Source organism: Engraulis encrasicolus, chromosome 11 (genome assembly GCF_034702125.1).
Source record: "Engraulis encrasicolus isolate BLACKSEA-1 chromosome 11, IST_EnEncr_1.0, whole genome shotgun sequence".
NCBI lineage: Eukaryota > Metazoa > Chordata > Actinopteri > Clupeiformes > Engraulidae > Engraulis > Engraulis encrasicolus.
The window spans coordinates 45,608,424-45,630,936 of NC_085867.1; the positions used below are offsets into that span (position 1 = coordinate 45,608,424).

The 22,513-nt window shown below is 41.6% G+C and overlaps 1 pseudogene; it reads left to right on the forward strand.

The window, feature by feature from the left end:
• Positions 1–292: 292 nt before the first annotated feature.
• The window catches only part of LOC134457771 (histone-lysine N-methyltransferase PRDM9-like), a 43,786-nt pseudogene continuing 21,565 nt past the window's right edge, over positions 293–22,513 (forward strand).

The window sequence follows — 22,513 nt, forward strand, 5'->3', positions numbered from 1 at the left end:
TATGTCTATACTGTCTATGTCAGATTAGTCTATGTCTGCATGGGAAAGCAAGAAACGTAATTTCAAATTCTTTGTATGACCAGTGCATGTAAAGAAATTGACAATAAAACCAACTTGACTTGACTTGATGACTTATGTATAACAAAGTGGTTTTAAAAAGGAATACTATGTAATATAGTGAGATCACAAAAGCAGACAAAAACAATGTATCAGCCAATGCCTCACGTCATTCTGGCGCGAAGAAGGTTCCCCTGTTGAGTGAGCGCCAAACGGCATTTTGGTCTGTTCTTCTGTTCCATCCAGACTCGTCAGCTGAGAAGATAGCACAATCAGTTTTACCTCAGCTGAAGGTAAGGGACTTTCCAAACATTTCGAGAGATATTTTTTCCACAAGTCGATGAAAATAGGTTGATGATACTGATATTGCATATTGAAAACGAATTAAACTGAGTAATTCAACCGAAGCCTTAAAAAAGAGTAAAAAAGCTAAAACGTGTAGCTATTTTGAGGCTAAGGTTACTAAACTAACTGAAATGATATACGGAAAGAAAGGCACTACGCTTATTAGTTCGCCTATGTTGTATTGTGTAGTAGGCAGAGTAAGTCGGATAGCAGCTAGATTATCGTGTTGTCTTGTCAACTCTTGTATCGTCGAGCTGTGATAACGGTGGAAGTTTATCAGCCAGTTGGTTGTTGAAAAGCTGCTTTTGCCGTCTAGTGCTCTACAGTTTTTAGGACCGTTTTAAAATCAACTTGAACTTGAACTGAACACGGTTCCCACAAGTCCTGGAAAACCTGGAAATTTAGAGATTTGTTTTCCAGTCCTGGAAATGTCCTGGAATTCACTAAATGTCCTGGAAAAAAAAAAATTTGTCCTGGATTTTTGTCTTAAACCTGTTTTTTTTTACGGTTTTGTCTGTGATATAGCCTACTTTTCCCCTGCCCAGTCTAGACATGACGATTGAATTTCTCAAAGTGTTCCCACCTATTGCTGTATAGGTAATACATATTATCCACACATACATGAGCAAACACACACACGTCAGCGAAGTTTCCCACACTGTTTGGCCAGGTTACCATCTTTTATTGGACTGGCGCTTCAATATTCAAGTAATGCTACTGTGAACATTTTAATCTTGTGTGAACATTCTAACAAATTCTGCCATTTAGACTGTTGATTTCAACAGTGTTGGGCAAGTTACTGAAAAACTGTAATGCATTGCTGATTACATGTTACTGTCTTTTCAAAATAATCCCTTACACTACATTTAGCAATTTGGGGACCTAAGGCGAATTTAGCTAGGGGGGCCATCGGCCCATCCCATATCACATTTTTTTAAAACATAAAATCTCTATTTAAAAAAAAAAAAAAAAAATTAATCAAGATTTTTTATTTTTAAAAAATAATAATTACAAACATAAAAAACAGGCAAACTTGGATTACAACCCTTTCTGGACAGATTTCAATGAATAGGCTATTTGCAATTTTGCATACATTAAATAAACTAAAATGTGAAATTCTCTTTTCACTTTAATATGAGAGCAGTGATGCCCCCCCCCCCCCACTGAAGTGTTATTTCATGTGTGTGCATGATGCGGTCACCTATTTGAAGTGACGTTGATGTTGGATTTCATGGAATACTTTTAAATGCCGCTTTGGGAAGTAGACAGAGTAGGCGACAGGTGAACTGTCTTTCTGTCAAAACAGTGGTTTGCAGGCGTTTGCGTTTTCACGTGGATATTGTCTTCGTAGACCGTTACAGACACACCGTAAGTTCCAAAAACTAATCAATGAGACATTTACTGCATAAACCGAAAAGCGCGCTCTCTGTCAAGCGGTCAAAAGCGCGCTCTCTGTCAAGCGGTCCCCCGAACAAACCCCTTAAAAGACGCGCGTGCGTATGATCAACAGAAACACAGCCTTCACTGTCCCTGTGCTCGCGTGTCTGTGAAATCTAATCGAAGTATCGAAGTAATCTGCTCCACCCACGCTCAAAGCGCGAGTTGCTCTCTTGCCTGCACTTCTCACAGCATTGTCAAAAAATCCAGGGGATTGCCGGTGTTCGGGCTGTTGTTTTCTTGAAAGGGTGTTGTTTCTTTTGAGTGGTGACGCTGTGTAGTCTAACAACACTGAACATAGGAAACGCTATCTGCAAATGTCTCATGCCTTCCTATTTCTTGTGCTCTGCTTGGTGTTATTGACCATGAGTTTGTTGAGTGTGGCGCTTGACAGTTATCCTCCTTATCTGAAGACGTCTTTGTGTGAATGTTTAGGAACTCGGCTAGCACACATGGCACACATGGATGGAATATGCATGCAGACTTCTGTGCTTCTGCAGTTGTGTCAGATAATGCTATCAATCAGCTGCGTAGCCGGTTTGCTAACCATTATGGTAGACGTTTTGGTTTGCACCCATGAGCTCCAGGCCAAAACTGAGCTGCCACTCCACTGAGCGACTGCCACCTTGTGGACACAAGAGGGAATCACAAGAGGGAATCAGAATTCAGGAACGCATCACGGGCGGACGGACGGACACCAAAGCCGGACGGACGGACGGACACCAAAGCCTCTTATAGAGATGCGTGGGACGCATCTAAAAATAATTGAGGATCCATCACATGTTCTGTACCCAGAATATGAGCAGCTACCCTCTGGCAGGCGATTCAGAGTACCAGTTAAAAACAGGAAAAGGTTTTTGAATAGGTATAGGTTTTCTTTTGTCCCTGTTTCTGTTAACCTACTGAACGCAGGTCATTAACAACTACCATCCTGTAATGCCATGTATGAATGTGGGTGGTGGGCTGTGGTGGATATGCACTTGAGTGTTTCTATGTATGTGTGTGTTTATTGTTGATTTTGTTTTTTGGCGTCATGTGTATGTTGTGTGTATGCGGCAGCTATGTATGTCCAAGACAAATTTCCTTCGGGACTATTAAAAGAATCTTGAATCTTGAAAACAAACCGAATGTCTCATCAACTTACATGCTACATCGGCTTGTCTAAATGAACACAGTCCATGCTTCAGCCACGGCTGTTTGGCTCTATTATTTGAACAGCCGGCACCAGAACACGTTTTCGGCATTTTGCGCGTGAACACGTGATACAGGTCCGTATCTTTCGTTTATTAAACCCCACCATCACCAATTGACTTGCATGGGTTGTTTTCCCCCACAAATGGGCGTAACGCACATGGAAAACATCACGCCTTTCATGAGTATAGTCACTTTAGCCCCCTGCACACTGGGCAATACGGTCACCGCATCACCAGAGTGGTAGCCACCTAGTGGACACCGTATTACTTCAGAAAAACTCCCGCAAGCAGTTTAGTAGTGGCTGGTTTGAAACATGGCGGACGGAGCAGAAAATGCCTCCAAACTTCTTTATTTGAACACTAAAAACGCTTCGTTTCACTTTTTTGTAGTGTCTTACTGATAAAGATCATGTGTGAAAAGTATTGGTGTGTTTGGTGATGAATTTGGTTTTCGTAATTTCGTATCAAATCATAAATGCTTGATTTCTTGTCCACATATCTAGTGTGGATTATATGATAAAGTTTGAACATTATCGACGTTTTTAACAGCTTAAAGCGGCGTAATTTTTATATTTATCTATTACTTTTTTTTAGAAGATCCGCGGGAAATCCTAAAGTGTTTATCATTACCATAGCAACAGCTCTCTTTACCGCACGGTCAGGCACGGTATTTTCCGGACGAGTTGAAATATTTGAACGTATGCGGAGGCTCTCGGATGCGGACTTTCTTCCGCACCGGACTGTCCGGACTCCAACCGCATACGGAATGCGGTTCTCCATAGACAATGAATGGTTAACGGTCAAATCGGATTCGTATTACCGCATGTAATGTGCAGGGGGCTTTTGTGGTTAAATTAATTGCAGCTGTCTGTCAGCGTTAATTGCATGGGTTTATCAAGAACATCTGACACAAATTCACATTGTCCTATGACCTGTTCCACCCTGGCGGTAGTGGCATTGCACTTAACCGTGCTGCCAGTGTGCTACCCGCAGAAGAAGAAAGTGACTCCCCTTGCAACCATGCCATACTATGCTCTTATGACGCCAGTAAGCAGTCTTCTCTAGATCGTCTTTGGACGTACCCACTGACTTTAATAGTGGGCGTACCCTCTTCCCTAACTCTAAGTTACTGTATTACTAATGTATTACAACTCAATTCAACCTGAAAGTCACATTCACATTATCATATTATCTGTGAAATTAATTGTGTCGCTGTGTATGTCCAAATTGTGCGTCCAACGGACAAAACATCTGTCCTGAATTTTCCAAAAATAACTTAGTCCTGGAAATGTCCTGGGAATGTCCTGGAAAATGATTTTTGAAAAAGAGTGGGAACCCTGAAGCCTTCAATAGGCTATTGCCAAATTGTTATTTAGAGGAAATGTGTTTGGTTGGCATCCACTCTTTTTTGTTTCATTTCTAAAATGCAAGTATAGAACAATGTTATATTTCCAAAGGGTAATGTTCAGATTACTGAGTTGCTGTTACTGTGGTACCAAATGCAATTAAAAAAAAAAAGTGTAACCCATGGGTAGGCTGACCATAGCCTCATAGGCTACATAGCATACCCATATGCGAGTCATTGTATTTTCAGGACAGAAGTGTAATTGCCTTTCTGGTCTCTCTTAAAAAATCTGCCCCCCTGACAAATTTCATCCCAGCACCCTGCCAGATCCTGCTGTGTAGGCCTGAATTGAAACACCAGCTGGGTATAGAAATGAATGTGATAAATATAAATGTGTAATATTTTGTTTAGTCCTTTTACTGGGGGGAATTTGGAAAAGTGGCCCAAAGTGATTTTAATTGTAGGCCTACCCCTCTAGAATGTGTAAGCTTATTTGTGTGTGGAAAGAGTATATTCTCTGTATCTGTGTATTAATAATGAAGCTGCGTCACAACAACTCACTGTGCTCCTTAATTTTTATCTGTGCCCCTAATTTTTTTCACTTTGGGGCACAGGTGCTCCTAATGAAAAAGCTAAGCGAAGAGCCCTGACACACACACACACACACACACACACACACACACTTACCTGAATCAGGTGAGAATAAGGAGATAATCTTGATAAATAATAATTTGTGAAACCATTTTGTGTGCTTGCTGTTTTGAATGAGTAAGCTTAGATGGACTTACCAAATAAATACTATTAATGAAATTAAATAAGCTTACATATTGTCAGTGTGTCATTGTTGTTGTTCCTCAGGTGTGCAGTCGGGCAGAGAGAGAGCAGGACTGGAGAGTTGGGATGGAGAGGCAGTCAGAAACCAAGTGAACACAGCAATGACTACTGGTAAATAAGAATCACACACACACACACACACACACACACACACACACTTCCCCACATAGCAAATAAAACTAGAAATGCAATGCAGACCCTCATCAAGGAAGCGGTTTGATAGAACATTTTGAGTATGTTACACACTTATTTTTTCAAGTCTCTCTGTTTTATTTTTGTGGAGAACACTGCAACGAAACCTTATAAATAAGGATCTTGCGCACGCACACACACACACACTTCCCGGCCTAGCAAATAAAACAATGGAACCATATTCAAGACAGATTGGGCTCCTTCTCAGCGACTAGACCCAGGCATGACTGGAGCATTCAGTAGTCTTTAAAGCCTTCTTTTATTTTGGTGCGCAAAGTGACATTTTGACACACCTGTGTCTTCCTCAGAGTCACCAAGACGCAGGCATAGTACTCAGGTGGCATAGTAGAAAAAAGGTTTATTCAATGTACTGTATGCTGTAAAATGCTATTGTATCAACAGCAAACAGATTTGTTTTCTTTTGTGTGTGTGTGTGTGTGTCCAGGTGTATCTAAGAGAGAGTGGTTGAAGCAGCAGGAAGCCCAGGTGAAGGACTACAGGCGTGGAGGCAGCCTGAGGAACAAACCCAGAATAAGTTACACTGAGGAGGAAGAACCCAAAGATGAGGACTACTTCTGTAAGACACACACACACACACACACACACACCTGCGTACAGAATCTAGAGCTAGCCACACAGGGGAGCATAAACCAAAAAAATGAAGACCCTTTCTGTAACACACATACAGGTACATACACACACACACACCTGCGTACACACACTCACCTAAGTACAAAATCCAGACCTAGCCACACAGGGGAGCATAAACCAAAAATGGAGACTACCGGTACTTCTGTAAGAGTTTGGGGATAGACCTCTGGCAGTCAGCAGCATCTGTGTCGGGCTCACGAGCCACAACCTACAATGACGATTGACCAATCACCGCATGTGTAGATGTGTCAGTGCAGCCAATAAGGAGTTCATATCTTTAGCCAAGAGCCAGTTATTGGCTGCACACTGACACATTCTTACCTTTTACACCTCTTTGCATCAGAGGTTGCGCTAGACTTTTTCACAGTCCGTCATTTTGACGGACAGGGTGGAAAAAAATCCGCCATCGCCTGTTTTTTTTTAAATTATTATTCTCCACCTGGTTTCTCAATGTGGGGGTCGCGACCCCTCACCGAGAACAACACATGCGCAATTACGGCCAATTGAGAGTAAACCGCTGTGAATACACCCCCTTTCACTCGACATTCATTCTCCAACTTCGAGGATGGCGTCACTTCTCTCTCTGCCTCCCTCATTGCACTGTTGAAAAAGCTGCAGGTATCTCTCATGACGCGCGCCTGATTCAGTGTTCAGCACTATGGTCACCACAAGCACTTTTTAAAAGACGCGTGCAGGGCTTTATCCAACAGCTGTCAGTCACTCGTTTTGCTCTGATTAATGCACGATTGTAATACAAAGGCGCAGTGTTAAATAATATTCGCGTTGGACTTCACATGCACGATGGAAAGGAAAGCCGTCTTGAAGCAGAAAGGTGTAGCCCAGACAGTAGATAAAGGCACTGAAGCCTACAACAGGAAGACGACCAGATTTCGCAAAACTTTGTTGAAAAAATGTCAGCGATGGTAAAGGGAGCCTCTCCATACGTAGCCCCATCGGCTTATATGTTGGCGCGGTAAAGTTGTCTGAATAAAAAATATATATCGCCTATAGGGGTGAACCAGCTATCGAAATGAGAGAAGGTTAGCCGTTTCTGGCAACGTTTGCCAAGTTGTAAGTTGCGTTGCCTGGTAATATTTAGGTTCTTGAATAGGCCTATCCGTCGTTTTTATTAGTTAATGTCCTGAAGCCGTTTTAGACCTGCGTTGCCTTTGAGTGAAGGTTCTGACTAGCAAACGTGCTATTCGCATAGGCCTATTTGTTTATGTTTCAAGCGAGGAGTTATGAAAGAATGCTTCTATGAATGGCGATAGAGGGACAACTTCGTCATTGGCAGAAAATCAGATAGTCGGTAAATGTAGTAGGCCTAGGTCTACACATAGTTCTGAATCTTAAAGTCGAAGTCACATGTGTATGGTGGCAACGTCTTAGTTATTTTAATTAATTATTTTGAGCAAGTGCAGAGGCGCGCGCTCTGCTGCAGCCAGCCGCACAGCCCAGCTGCGGCGCATGGTATGACAAGCAGGGAGAGAGGGAGAAAGGCAAACGATAGTAGCATGAAATTCTCTGCGCTGATAACTATGCCTAATTGAAATGCATATGCTCTACTCGATAGAGGCGTAGGCCTACTTAAACTTGTGATTTATTTATCATCACCCTGAATATTGATCCGTCAAAATGACGGACAGGCTTCAGAATTTTCCGTCATCCTTCAAAAAAATCCGTCAATGACGGACATTTGTCGGTTAACGCGATCTCTGCTTTGCATACAGATTTTGGAGTGAGAAGGCTTTTTCATTGATTCATCTTTTTTGTTCTTGTGTGCAGTCTGTGAGGATTGTGAAGATTTCTTTATTGAGGAGTGCTGGATCCACGGTCCACCCATCTTCATCCCTGACACCCCGGCACCAGTGGGGGTCCCAGACCGAGCCAGACTCACCCTTCCCCCTGGACTGGAGGTCAGCACGTCCCACATCCCCAACGCAGGACTGGGCGTCTTCAACTGGGGCCAGGAGATAGCCAGAGGAACTCACTTTGGACCCTACGAGGGAGAAGTCATGGAGAAGGACCAGGCCATCGAGAGCGGATACTCATGGGTGGTGAGACACACACACACACACACACACACACACACACACACACACACACACACACACACACACACACACACACACACACACACACACTTATCATAGAGAGCAGAATACTCCTGGGTGGTGTGAGAGACACACACACACTCTCACACACACACACACACACACACACACCATAAACAATGGATACTCTTGAATGGTGAGACATGCACACTCACACACATACACACCGCATAGAAATGTATAAGGTAAGCGTACCCAATAAGCCCATGTACCCTTTAAGCCCACTTTCAACTTTGAGGTCAATTTAAAGAAAGGGGAAAGGTGGATTTCATTGTTCATCACCCTATCCAATTAAAGGGTTTAGTAACTGACAAAATGATTTTAATTGCAAACAAATCACATTTTCTATCGTTGAGTTATCCCCATCCAAGTGAATCCAGTCACAGGACTACTGACAAGAAGTTGCCTCAAAACTTTGCTGTTTTGGGACATGTCAGAAATCATAGAATTTCAGCTAGTTAAAGTCAAATGTTTTGAAAATACTTTCATATTTAGTGAACTAAGAGGTAAATGTAATGATTTTTATATATAAACGTCCAGTGTTTTGCCAAATTATAGCAGTTCCCTTCAAATGGAAAGATGTGTTTTATGAGCGAGCAAACGCCGATATTTTCTTGATACAACCACACACCATCTTTATCTTACTCTGCCGTAAGACTTATGGTGGTTAGGTATGAATTGTAAGCATATTCCAGTTTGTTTGGCATTGATCTTGAAAGAAATGCATCATAAAATGTTTTGTGGAGCTGATTATTTCCATAAAATAGCTTTTTGTATAGGCGGGCTTAATGGGTACTAGGTGGGCTTAAATGGTACAGCCCATTGAAATGCATGCAAGCTGGCATGCATGCTAACCAAAAATGTCTTTGAGGGACATAAAAAGTGCTGTACAATCTCAAGTTGTTGGTTAAAAAGGCGTAATGTAATGAACTAACAATAATCAATAAGAAAAAAATAAATTTCTCTGTTTGGATGAAGAATTTTATGAAGTATATGAAGTAAGAGATGCCGTAATATTTAATTAGGTTTTATGCATTATTTTTTGAGCAAATCTTACATTTTTGGTCTGAAACCATTTATGCCATGTAGGCTACACTGTTTAAACTCAATTCACACACCTCACCAGGTATTTTGATAGAGAAATAACTATATGAGCTTATTTGGAACACAAGTGGGCTTAAATGGTACCAATGGTACCATTTAAGCCCATTCAGACTTTTCACTTTTCTCGTAAAAAATCTTCATATTGTACTTTGAAAAATTCATCAACTCAATGACAAACATTGAGAAGAGAGGTAAATCTTACTATTTAACAAATTATTTCACAAAAATATTATGTGAAGATGATTGAAAAATAAAGAAATTTAGATTTTGGTGGGCTTAATGGGTACGCTTACCTTACTGTTGTGGTGAGACACATACGCACACATAAATACGTACCATAGAAAATATATATGCTTTGGTGGTGCGATGATATACACTAATGCACATACTTATGACAAATTCTTTAATTAAAGCTTTATACAACCCAACACCTACAGAGTATTTGGTGTGTGTATTTGGTGTGTGTGTGTGTGTGTGTGTGTGTGTGTGTGTGTATTTGGTGTGTGTGTGTGTGTGTGTGTGTGTGTGTGTGTGTGTGTGTGTGTGTGTGTGTAAATGTTGTCACAGGTTTACAAGAGCCGCCACACAGATGTGTATGTAGATGCGAAGAGGGAGACTCACTCAAACTGGATGAGGTGAGACCTGATTTCAACACACAGAGTTCTCCGTCTGCTGTTAAACAGTCAAACAACAATGCTGTGTAACAAAAATCAAATCTATTAATTCTTTGTGAACATTCAATTAAACACTTAAACATAATATGTCATAATAAAAAAAGAAATATAATATCAGCAAACAAATAATGATCAGTTTGGTGTATTGCTGTTCTTATTATATTCAACCATAAATGGCAGCTAAATAGATGTTCATGTTGATTCATTAAGCAACAAACACTAAGTTATTCACGTGTCTTTTGTCATGTGAATTGTGATTGGATGTGAACTTTCATGTTGATTCAGTAAGCTATAGGCAGCATATTGTAAACTATTCACTATTACTATTATTATTCACTATTTCTATTCACACATATCTTGTGTCATTTGAATTGTGGTTGGTTGTTGTCTGTCAGAATGTAAAGTGTGATTGGTTGCTGTGAGCCAGGTAGATGATCTGTCACCTGTGGTTGGTTGTTGTGTGCCAGGTATAGGAACTGTGATTGGTTGTTGTGTGCCATTAGATGACCTGTCCCCTGTGGTTGGTTGCTCTGTGCCAGGTATATGATATGAACTGTGGTTGGTTGTTGTCTATCAGGTATGTGAACTGCGCTCGTGACGGTGAGGAGCAGAATCTGGTGGCGTTTCAGTACAGAGGAGGGATTGTGTATCGCTGCAGTCGGCCCATTGGCTCTGGAGAAGAACTGCTGGTCTGGTATGGAGAAGACTACGCTAAGGAGCTGGGCATCACATTCGACTACCTCTGGGATATCAAGAGCAGCGCTAAAGGTGGGTCACTATCAACCATTTACACTCAAGGAAAATTAAAGATTAGCCAATAACATGCTAAGAAACATTCGACTACCTCCGGGATCTCAAGGGCAGCGCTAAATGTACATTTCAGGACGATATTATTAGCCCCCCTCTTGAAATTGGACATCTCTCTTGATTTCTCAGTTAAAATTACCATTATTATATACACTGTATTGATTAGTCATGATGAGGGGGGTAATAATTTTGTCGTTGCCATTTTTGCCCTTTGTTGTTTAAACTTATTGTAGCAATAGAAAATACAAATGCAATTTACTGGACATAATCTCCATAGGGTATTTGTTTTCAGAGTAATAGAAACCTGTTAATAATGGTCATTCTTACTAAGAAATAAAAAAGATATCCAATTTCAGGAGGGGGCTAATAATATCATATAAAGAATCTCAAGAGCAGCTCTAAAGGTACACTGTAGCTCCATATATCAACCAATGACATGTTACAGAGAATTCAAGATTAACCAATTACCTTTTATGGAACATTGAAAATTTACCAATCACGTGTGTATGCCAACTGATTAACCAGTCCCATAGGATGAAGTCTAAATGATACAGTGATTTACAGTCACACACAGCAGCACACACCACACACATACACACACCAGTGTTTCCCATACATTGAGGAAACTATGACGCATCGCCATAGTTGAAATTTGGCCGCCATAGTCTCCAAATTTGTTTATTTATTTTTTTTAAACCAAACCATGAGTGCTTGAAAGACAGGGATCAAAAGCCTAGTCAAGTTGTTGTAGTTCACTTCGGTTTGGGAGCAATACAAAACTTTCAGGGAAGGGACAGTTGCACTGAGGTTACTGACACTCCCCAGGCTTTGTTTTACAGTTGTATGATAATGAGTTAGGCGACAGGCCTTCATTGACACAGCAGAGGAGACATCGGGCTGCATATAGAAATGAATGTGTAATGAATGTGACTATACGTAGATATAAATGTGTAATATGTTGTTCAGCCCTTTTACCGGGAGGAATTTTGAAAAACTGGCCCTGTGACCAGCCCCCCTCATGTAGGATGTGTAGTCTACGCCTATGTGTGTGGGGAAAAGGTATAGCCTACTCTCTTGAACCGTTTTTGTCTGTGCGTTAACAATTTCACAGTGCTCCTAAATTCTTATCTGTGCTCCTATTTTGTTTTTTTGTTTTTTTTTGTTTTTTCATTGCATAGACCCCTGCATGAGGGACGATTGAAAAGTGTGTTGCAAACAGAAATTATTCACTGTACTGCATTTTTATATATATGACAATGTACTACTACATGCCATGGGTAAAATCTTTTGCAATTTCTCAAAATATAAATGGCTGAAATGTAGGCCTATAGTTTCTCCAAGCATGCGTCAATGTCATACTTTAATCATTGCTTTTCCGTTTTGCATTCACGCCGCGTGAATTTCCACCCCCACCCCAAATGATATAAAAATGTAGTTACATACAGAATCCCAAAGTGAGTTACATACAGCACAATTTACGAGTGCTATATTATAGTCACAGCTGCACAAATTACAGTGTTGACGACTTCTGAAAATAATACTGAACATCATACTGAATATGTAAGCTGAAGTGAATTGACATGTTATCTGGAGTTTATGTGACATGTATTTGTCAAGATCCTTAATTTCCTCTTTGTTCTCTTTTCTCTTCATGTCTCCAGAGGTGTCTGTGGCGTCTCAGGTGTTCCCCTGTTCTCTGTGTCCGTTTGCCTACACGGCTCAAATCTACCTGCACAAGCACATCAAGAGAAGTCACCGAGACGAGTATGTGCGTCTGCTGAGGACTGGAGAGATCAGATCAGAGACTTTGTTACCGTCTAGAGGCAGAATCCAACACACACACCAAACCACATCTGGGGCGTCCAGGCCAGTCATACAGCCGTCTTCAGAACAGCAAGGAGCACATGACACTGACACGGGAGAGAAGAGACACCACTGCACTCAGTGTGGCAAGAGTTTCACTAGAGAGGACAATTTAAAACAACACCTGGGCACTCACACAGGAGAGCGGCCGTATCACTGCACTCAGTGTGGCAAGAGTTTCAATAGAGAGGACAATTTAAAACAACACCAGCGCATTCACACAGGAGAGCGGCCGTATCACTGCACTCAGTGTGGCAAGAGATTCACTCAAGTGCAACATTTAAAAACACACCTGCGCATTCACACAGGCGAGCGGCCGTTTCACTGCACTCAGTGTGGCAAGAGTTTCAATACAGAGGCCGTTTTAAAAACCCACCAGCGCACTCACACAGGAGAGCGGCCGTATCACTGCACTCAGTGTGGCAAGAGTTTCACTCAAGGTGGAGATTTAAAAAGACACCAGCGCACTCACACAGGAGAGCGGCCGTATCACTGCATTCAGTGTGGCAAGAGGTTCACTCAAGGGGGAGATTTAAAAAAACACCAGCGCACACAGGAGAGCGGCCGTATCACTGCACTCAGTGTGGGATGACATTCACTCAGTCTAGTTATTTAAAGACACACAAGTGCTCTCACAGGACAGAGACCTGATGACTCTTTTGCTAATCAAGACCTTCACCTCATGTCCATGAGGACAAACATTAAAGCCAGGCTCAAACTACACGACTAGCGATTGTGTGTCCGATTTTGGCGTCGGGGTGCACCGCACACTAGAAGAGAATCGCAACTGTCAATCTTGTCGCTGCTCGCAGCCACCGAGACAATGCCCGACGTTCTATTTCCAGTCGCAAATATCAAACAGAATTGTTTGATTTCTACAATTTGCAATCGGCGACTCTTTGAGCTGCCAAAGTTCTATCTTAGAATGTCGCTCACGACGAGGAAATCTTTCCCGACAATCGCTTGCGATGGTCCTGGGGGTAACGTTCCAGCGATTATCGTAAGGGGGGTTTTCAGCCGAGAATAGTATAGAATAGTAGTGTGAGCCAGGCTTAAGAATCTGTCATATAAGCATTCCGGAACACAGAATGATTTTAGAAAAGTTTCTACTGCCATTTTTAAAAAATGTGCAATAGAGAGTAGACTGCTGGATGTGGTTCCTTGATGTGGAGAGATCATTTATATCAGATATAGTGATGTGTAATACTTATAGATATAGTAATTCATAATATTTATAGTAGTAATTAATTTCTACTGTTATTTATAGTTGGTATAATATCAATGTATAATATGTATAGTATATATTTAATCCATACTGTTATTTATAATAGCAGATACAATGCACAGCAATTATGAGTACACCCCTGTTGAAAAGTAACAAATTGAACAATATTCTAATAAACACAATTTATTCTCAAAATGCTCATAGAGTTAGTGTAATACAACATCTTTCGATCTTACGACAGAAAAGTAAGGTCAATAGTATAAGTTGAATGACATAGTATAACTTACATGACAAATGATGCTGGTGCAAAAGTGAGTACACCCCTATGTTAAACTCCTAGAGAGTGTCTGAGAAGGAGCCGTGTTGGCTCGAAATTGAAAGGCAGGTCATTGGTGTGCATTTCATCCTTGCCTGACATTGAACTTTTACATTTTGAGTTTGCACTTGGCTAAACTAGATGCATGTGAGATTTGAATGAAATCCTATATAGAATATCATGATCTGCCTCAGTAGTCAGTAATGTTGACAAGCATGTTTCTTTTCAGCTTTCTACTGTTGATGGCATCCCCACTGTCCTGATTATCATTGACTTTCAAATCTCTTCGAGACTTGGTCTGATCAAGAACATAACAATGAACATTTCCCAAACAACATGGTTGACCCGCCTCCCTTGGTTTGCTAATGGTTGTTTGCTTCTCGAGTTCCCGATTTTTGGGAGCTCAGAAAATATTTGCGTTGCTGTTGACCTTACTAGTAGCACTGAAGGCTTTGCGTCACTAGGAGGGCACGGTCAAGCTACTCCACACAGCCCCAAGCTGTTGCTGCACATTGGAGACTGCTGAAACACAATTTGAACCATCTGTGCTGGCCCTGTTATATAGATTTTGACAATAAAGTTGACTTGACTTGACTATACTGCCCTACAAAGCGACAAAGGCAATATGTCTATGCAACTCCAAACTAGGGATGTAAATAAAATCGAAATGTATCGATGTATCGGAAGTATCTGCCTGCGATTTAATCGAATCGCATCGTATCGAGGGGCATTCTTGAGAATCGAAAAGAATCGAATCGCTGGCCCCTGTGCAATGCCCTAGCTCCATAACACAATAGTAGTGGAAAAGTAATTGGAAAAAATCGAATCGAACCGAATCGCATCGTATCGTGGGGAATTCTTAAGTGTCGAAAAAAAATCGAATCCCTGATTTAAGAAACCGATACCGTATCGTATCGTCATGAAGGCTGTGATTTACACCCCTACTCCAAACTGAGTCAAATGATGAGAGGAGAGGAGCTTCTTCCATCATGTAGGCCCGGTCTGGCCTGGCCTGAGGACTTGATGAGAGGAGAGGCACTTCCATTACATAGTCAATCCGGAAAGTATTCTCAGCGCGTCACTTTTTTCACATTTTATTATCTTACAGTCTTATTCCAAATGCTACAAATGAATCTCTGTCAAAATCCTACACAAATTATGACCATGTGAAAAACAAGTTGTCTCGACAGTTTTGAAAATTTATACAAATAAAAAACAAAGAAATCATATTCACAAAAGTATTCACAGCCTTTGCTAAATACTTTGTAGAACCACCTTTGACAGCTACTGCATTCATTTTTTTCATTTAGAAAAAAAGGGAATTAAAAGGGAGGTCATGGGTGTGTGTTTCAACCTTTCAGTACATTGAAATTGTACATTTTGAATCTGCACCTGGCTAAAATAGATGGGTGTGAGTTTTGAATGACATCCTATGGAGAGTATCATGATCTGCTTCTGTAGTCATAGTGCATGTTGACATGCACGCCTCTTTAGGTGCAATTTAGATTTCCAATGTTGACGGCATCCATCCATACATCCCCAAACCATGTAAGTCCCACAACCCTGTTTGACCAGCCAGATGATGCACTTGTTTACCACCACACATGCTTGACGCCATCTAAAGCAAATTTGTTTATCTTGGTCTCAAGAGAGATGAACAGACCAAGGATATGGATCACTGGAACCATGTTGTGTGGTCTGACGAGACCAAGATAAACAAATTTGCTTTAGATGGTATTAAGCATGTGTGGTGGTAAACAAGTGAGTTAAAAAAAAATGCATCATCTGGCTAGTCAAGCTCAGTTACTGTTTCCTCTATCTCTTGACAGTAACATAAACGCGACTGGACTGCATAAACCAGCCCCAAACACTTGCAAACTCAATCAGCAGTCACTACCCCATCTCTCCCCCATCCTCCTCCGTGACTAGTTACCCTCCCTGAGCATGGTACCGTCCCGCCACATTGCTCCCTTGGGGCACCATTGAGGGCTGCCCCCTTGCATCGGCGAGACATAAATGCAATTCTGTTGTGTGCAGTGTGCAGGGAACACTTGTGTGCTGTGGAGTGCTGTGTCACAATGGCAATGGGAGTTGAAGTTTCCCAGTTGGGCTTTCACTTTCATTTTCATGTTCAAACCTACACGGTTTGGCACCCCCTTACATAGCTGATATTTTAACTATTCAGAGCCACTCCAGGGCCATCAGGTCAGCCAACAAAATGCGTCTAGTGGTGCCCTGCTCCAGACTAAAGAGTAGAGGGGACCGGGCCTTTGCAGTTGTTGGTCCTAAGCTCTGGAATGAGCTCCCTCTTCATAGCCGCCTGGCTCCTTCCTCAGGTGTTTTTAAAACAGATCTAAGAACTTATTTTTATGCTAAAAACAGTAGTTTCCCATCAAGCTCCACTTAAAAAGGGCACAATGAACTACCGGTAGGAACCACAACTCCCACAAGTCTAAAAGGAACCCTTCCTCACCAGAGTTCACTATTGCAAGTTCGCTATTACAAAGCCTATACCAGAGAGAGTAGAGAGAGAGAGGTTCCATTGGCCCATTGTTTCCTGGTTCTATTATTGCCCCCTTTAGGCAGACTTAAGCAGACCTAAGGACTGTTCTATTCAATGTAGGAGCATTATGACATGCCCCTTTAGGCAGACCGGAACCTGGTCATGTTAGGTGCCCATAGCAACCTATTACAGTGGCATATCTCTATATACTTAAAGAATCTCTGCCTATACCCAACGTATAGATTCACTATTGCAAGTTCACTATTGCAAAGCCTCTACTACTTATAGAGTTCACTATTGCAAAGCCTCTATACCCTACTTATATAGGTCTTCCCCAATAGGCACTCTGGTGCAACTATCCAAAATGATGCTGCCAGAATTCTATCCTTATCCTTATCCATAAGAACTGTCACTGACGGACTGACACACACCCATACAACTGACGAAGACCGCCTGAGGTCGAAACGTTATGTAATAAATCGGTGAGCAGCAACAGTGTGCAGATTTTTCTTTCTTCTTTTACTCTAGAATTCTAACCAAAACAAAGACAAGAGACTGTGCCGCACCCGTAGGCCTACTTAGGTCAATGCACTGGCTGTGATGTTTATAACTGAGATTTAAAACTCTTCTGACTATTTATACATCACTTAATGGTCTATGCAAAAAATGTAGATTAGACCTGGAACCGTGGTGGTGCCATTATATGGCAAATTGTTCAGATATGCCGTTTTTGCATTACACTCGTACAAAAGTGGTGAGGACCAGCCAGGTTTACCTCAAAGGTGGTATGGACATCATGTATTAAGCCTATGGGTCTAGGTCAGTGGTTTTCAAAGTGAGGGCCGGGGACCCCCGGGGTGCCACGATGAGCTACTTTTTATAAATCCCAGTGAGGCACTGGCTCACAGACCTAGACTGTGGTTGTGAAAGGGGATGCACGAAAAATAGTGTGGCACAACCCATATAGTGCAAGGAGGCCTTGGCTGGAATATACCGATTTGGGGGGTGGGAGGGGGGCTTGTCATGGCTAAAGTTTGGGAACCCCTGGTCTCTAGGCTAATATGTTGCAGATATGCTGTCTCCTCCTTTGCTTTGTAGTTTGATAATGAGGTGGCCCTTCTTGGATTATTGAGCTATGGTCACTGACACTGACGTATAGTTCAGGCCAGTGGCTACAGTTCAGAGTTCATTCTACTAAAAGAGGAATATGTGGTAGAAGTGCAATACACCCTTATCCAGCAGATGGCGTTATACTACTGTCTGATGTCATGAGAGGACCCTTGAACTACTGCTTGGCAGAATGATATTTGAAGAAGCTCAGTGAAGTTGTTGTGAATGTTATATTACCCACACAGTACGCCGAAATACATTGATGGTAATTCAATTTAAAACAAATGCCAATCAATAAGTTTAGAGAAAGTGGCAGTTCTAAACCTCTACCGCAGCCGGTTTACATAACTCCAACATAAAGCCTATCTGCCTCCACTACGCTACTGCAGCCAGATCTCTCTCTCATTTGTTAGAATATTGCATCAGCCTTTTGGATTCATTCATTGCACCTAACTTTTGGTTTTGGTAAATTATTACCACAGCATGTATTTTTAATACTACATAAATAACTTATGTATTAGCAAAGTGGTTTTAACAAAGTGGTTTCAAAAAGGAATGCTATGTAAATAGTGAGAAGCTGAGAACACAAAAGCAGACAAAAACAATGTATCTGCCAATGCCCTGCGTCATTCTGGCGCGAAGAAGGTTCCGGTGTTGAGTGCGCGCCGAACTCTGTTCAATCACTTTTACCTCAGCCGAAGGTAGCGGGCTTTTCAAACATTTCGAGAGATATTTCCCCACAAGTCGATGGAAATAGATTGATGATATTGATATTGCCTTTCGAAAACGAGTTAAGCTGAGTAATTCAACCGAAATCTTAAAATAGACCGAAATGACCGATGTTGGCAACATGCTAACGAGAAGGTAGCATTGCCAAGCTAAAACGTGTAGCTTGGTCAGAGATGGTATTTGGCTTGGTTTTCTATTTGAGGCCAAAAATAACTGAATAACTGCAATTATATAAAGAAAGAAAGGCACTGTGCCTTATTATTTCGTGTGTGTTATTGTGTAATAGTCAGAGTTAGTTGGATAGCAAATAGATTATCGTGTTGTTGTTGTCGACTTGTAATTAAGTCGAGTCGTGATAACGTTGAAGTTTGTTAGCAGCCAGTTGGTTGTTGAAATGCTTTTGCTGTAGTACCGGTAACAGTTTGGCCCGGGACGTTTTGAAGTTTGAACCAGAGACGTGCGGTCAGGGTAGGCAGGGTAGGCAGTGCCTACCCTGGGATAAATGTCTTAAAAATAAAAACTAACACGTGTTTAAAAAAATATTCTTCAGAGTTCACATAGGCCTACACAACAATAACATTGATTCAGCATAAATTATGAGCTGTTTAAAGTACAGAGTATACACAGGACAACGATCAAAAACCTAAGTAATCGCACGAAGCAAAGCGCTCAGGCTTGGGCAGGTTGCCGTGGCAACGCGCAGTCCCGGCTGGTAGCAGAGACAGGCTGAAAGCAGAGCTTTCGAATGCCAGCCAGGCAGCCAGGTAAGGCTCGCTTTTCCTCTGCCTACCCTGCCTTCAATGCTGTCAATGTAGAAGTTTGCGCATGCGTATTAAGTTGTCACATAGCTTGTCAATGGGACTAAAAGCATAGCCTTTCTACCTATAGCCGTCCCACAGGCTATTCGCCCCATTATACAAAATTTGGCCGCAGTTCAATGGATTTGCATTAGGGGCGCTGTTCAGACAGAGCAGATTGGGGTTCCCCTATTGGGCTGGGGCTAATGGCCCACAATAAGTCCTCCCTAGCAACTGAAACCTGGACATATTACGGTCGTCTCTGACTGCAAATTAAACATTAAAATTTAAAACACAGTAACCTAGGAGTTATATCCGTCTAGTTTCTTACAGCTTCGACATTTGTGAGTCAGTCTTCACTAGCTTCTAGCTAAGGAAATGACGACATCCAATTGGTGAATGGGGAACTAAACCGGATGCTAACGTCGGCGAGACGTAGCCTAGCCACAAGCTAACTGACAAACGTGAGGCCAACAACTCGGCCGATCGTGATGTACGCCACAAATAGACCAATCGACCTCATATTTAGACACTACAATGTTGATTTCTGCCTTCGATTTTCACCAGTTAAGAAATCTAGCGTCGGATTAACACATTTTTAAGGTAGTAAAAGCGAGTTGGCGCCATGTTTGTTTTCCAGAACCACCCGGGTAGAGAGCTCACGTGCAGCATTCTGGGTAATTGAGTTTCACGTTATTCATGCACAAAATGCGTGTTTTTTAAAAAATGCAATTACTTTAAAAAATCAAACCAAATGCCATTTGGAAGGGCAATTTACACTTCCTTTAGGAAAAATAAAATGAAAACCGGTGACCTTCCATATCGGACACATCAGTTGCGTCTATTGTGGAGCTTCATAGGACCCCCATTCATTCTGACGGCTCTCCTCTGCTTGAACATCGCCGCCCCGTGGACAGTACCACCCGGAAGAAGCTGCCAGTTTGGCCTCTCCTCTATAAATCCTCTCTGCTAAAAGCAGAGCCTTTACTCTGTGGCGGGAGTATGTGAGCCAATCACAGCGCCCAAAATGAAAAATTGTTACAATTCAGGTAGTAGCCAATTTCTGCCCTACAGGCAGCTATGATAGCAACAACTAGCAAGGCAAGGCTTGTTCAAATCTCTAGCCGTATCGGAAAGAAAACATGGCAGTCTTTGGCTTTTTGTCTTTATTATTTTTTTAAAAAAAAATGCCGAGAAGTAGCAAGAAAGACGGTTAAAGTGACAGACAGCTGAGCCGTTTGCAATCGCTGCATTGTGGAAATATTCAACATCAGATGGGTAGCAGCTTCAAGTAGTTTGCACTGGGACAATGTCTTCATCATGTCAACCACCCCGGGCTTTTAATGGAACTAGCTTGCATGAAAAACACAGCCTACTTGTGATTCTGCTTTAAGGTAAGATTCATCTAATTATTATGCTGCGGGTAGCCTTTTAACATGAACATGCTCAAGTTTGTTCGTGGTGCCTTTTGTTGTCACCGTTTGTCAGGGTGTTGACATTGAAGATTGGTTGTGCGGTGGTGGACATGAATAGACCGTGTGTGTGTTATTATCGACGCGAGATTGTTTTTTTGAGCGTACGACATGACTCCATTTCCCTAATTTATTATGATGATGACTACGCAATGCGTGAGTTGTGTGGAGCCTGTTAGCAAGTGCAGCTGCGTTCTTTTGAAGTGCGCGGTGTGCGAGTTGAGATCAACGTGGAACAGGACGATTGACTGGGGATGGTTTCTCGGAGTGCTTCCGCACTCACAAATTGACTTTATTTGAAACACCTTGCACAACCGTAGCTGAAGTGTTTGAGAATACTATCACGCACAAGGATGAGTCTCAGAAGTGGTTTCGTTGGTTTACTCGATACTGTCTGAATGCACGGGTCATGTTTGCAAGCAACCCGCCCCTTGCCTACTTTCCTTCTTGTCTGTGAGTGTTTGATTATCAGCACAAAACGCGGCAGTGAGGCAGGAGCTGTTACCTAGGTTGGTTTATTGCTAAATGTAAATCGTTTCCCCCTCACATGCTATGGTGTGATTCACAGTTGGTGAACTAGACATTTTATTTTTAAAAGTAGGCTACACTGTGCCACCCTCCATCCATGTGAAACGCCCTGGCATTTGCAACAGAATAAACAGAAGAGCAACACAATCAACTGCTAAAGCCAAAAGTTAAAGCTTTTCCCCCAAAATGTTGTAGCTTTCTAAATTATTATTGTAAAATGTAGGCCTACAGGTCCTTAAAGGTGTACAAAGTATGGGTCCTGGAGCTAATTTGGCAATTTGGCAAAACAAATAATTGTAGCTGGCCTTTTCAAGAAATTGAAATTATGTTTTCACTTATTGTTTCAGATTTAGGTCTACTGACAATGTCCAAATGTCTAAATAGTGTAGCCTATTTACTTATTTAGTTATTAGAGCTGTGGTGGTTAAGCACTGATGGCATCTTATAGCCTACTTTATATTTACAGTATTTAGAGAACATAGGGCCTACTAATTTGTTTGCACATTAAAGAAAATATCAGCATGTTTATGTGAATAGGCCTATTTGCCTATTCAAACCATACCTTGTGGCATAAGGCCCCCCTCTCTCACACACACACACACACACACAAACACACACACACACACACACACACACACACACACACACACACACACACACACACACACACACACACACACACATTTGTAAAAGTTTTTAGCTGATAGTGACTCTCCAGATTTGGTTAAAATGCAGGAAATTGCATCTAAGAAATACATTTTTTTCTGGGGGAGGACCGAACCCACCGTTAATATATATATATATATATAAATAGATATATATTCTATATTTACTGCCTACCCTACCATACCCTTCACTGCACGTCACTGGTTTGAACGTGTATGAACCGAATTTAACTTATCTAACCAATGTATAAGCAAAACGAGAACAATACTAGTAATGTATTTGGTATTGACTTTTCTTATTTTAATTAACAGACAAAGGAAAAGTATTTTCTTGTTTTCCAGTCATGTGATGTGGGAGGTGGGGGGGGGTGTAACTTGCAGTACATAATAACATAACAGCACATTATTAAACTACAGCAAGTACACTGTGTCTCATTGATACTTTTGTTTGGAAATAAAATGTCAGGTTTTGATCTTAAAGAAGCTATAAATCACCAGCGCAGTAGCAAACGTCAAAGACTCTTTTGAAAGGAAACTGAATCGTTTTTTTTC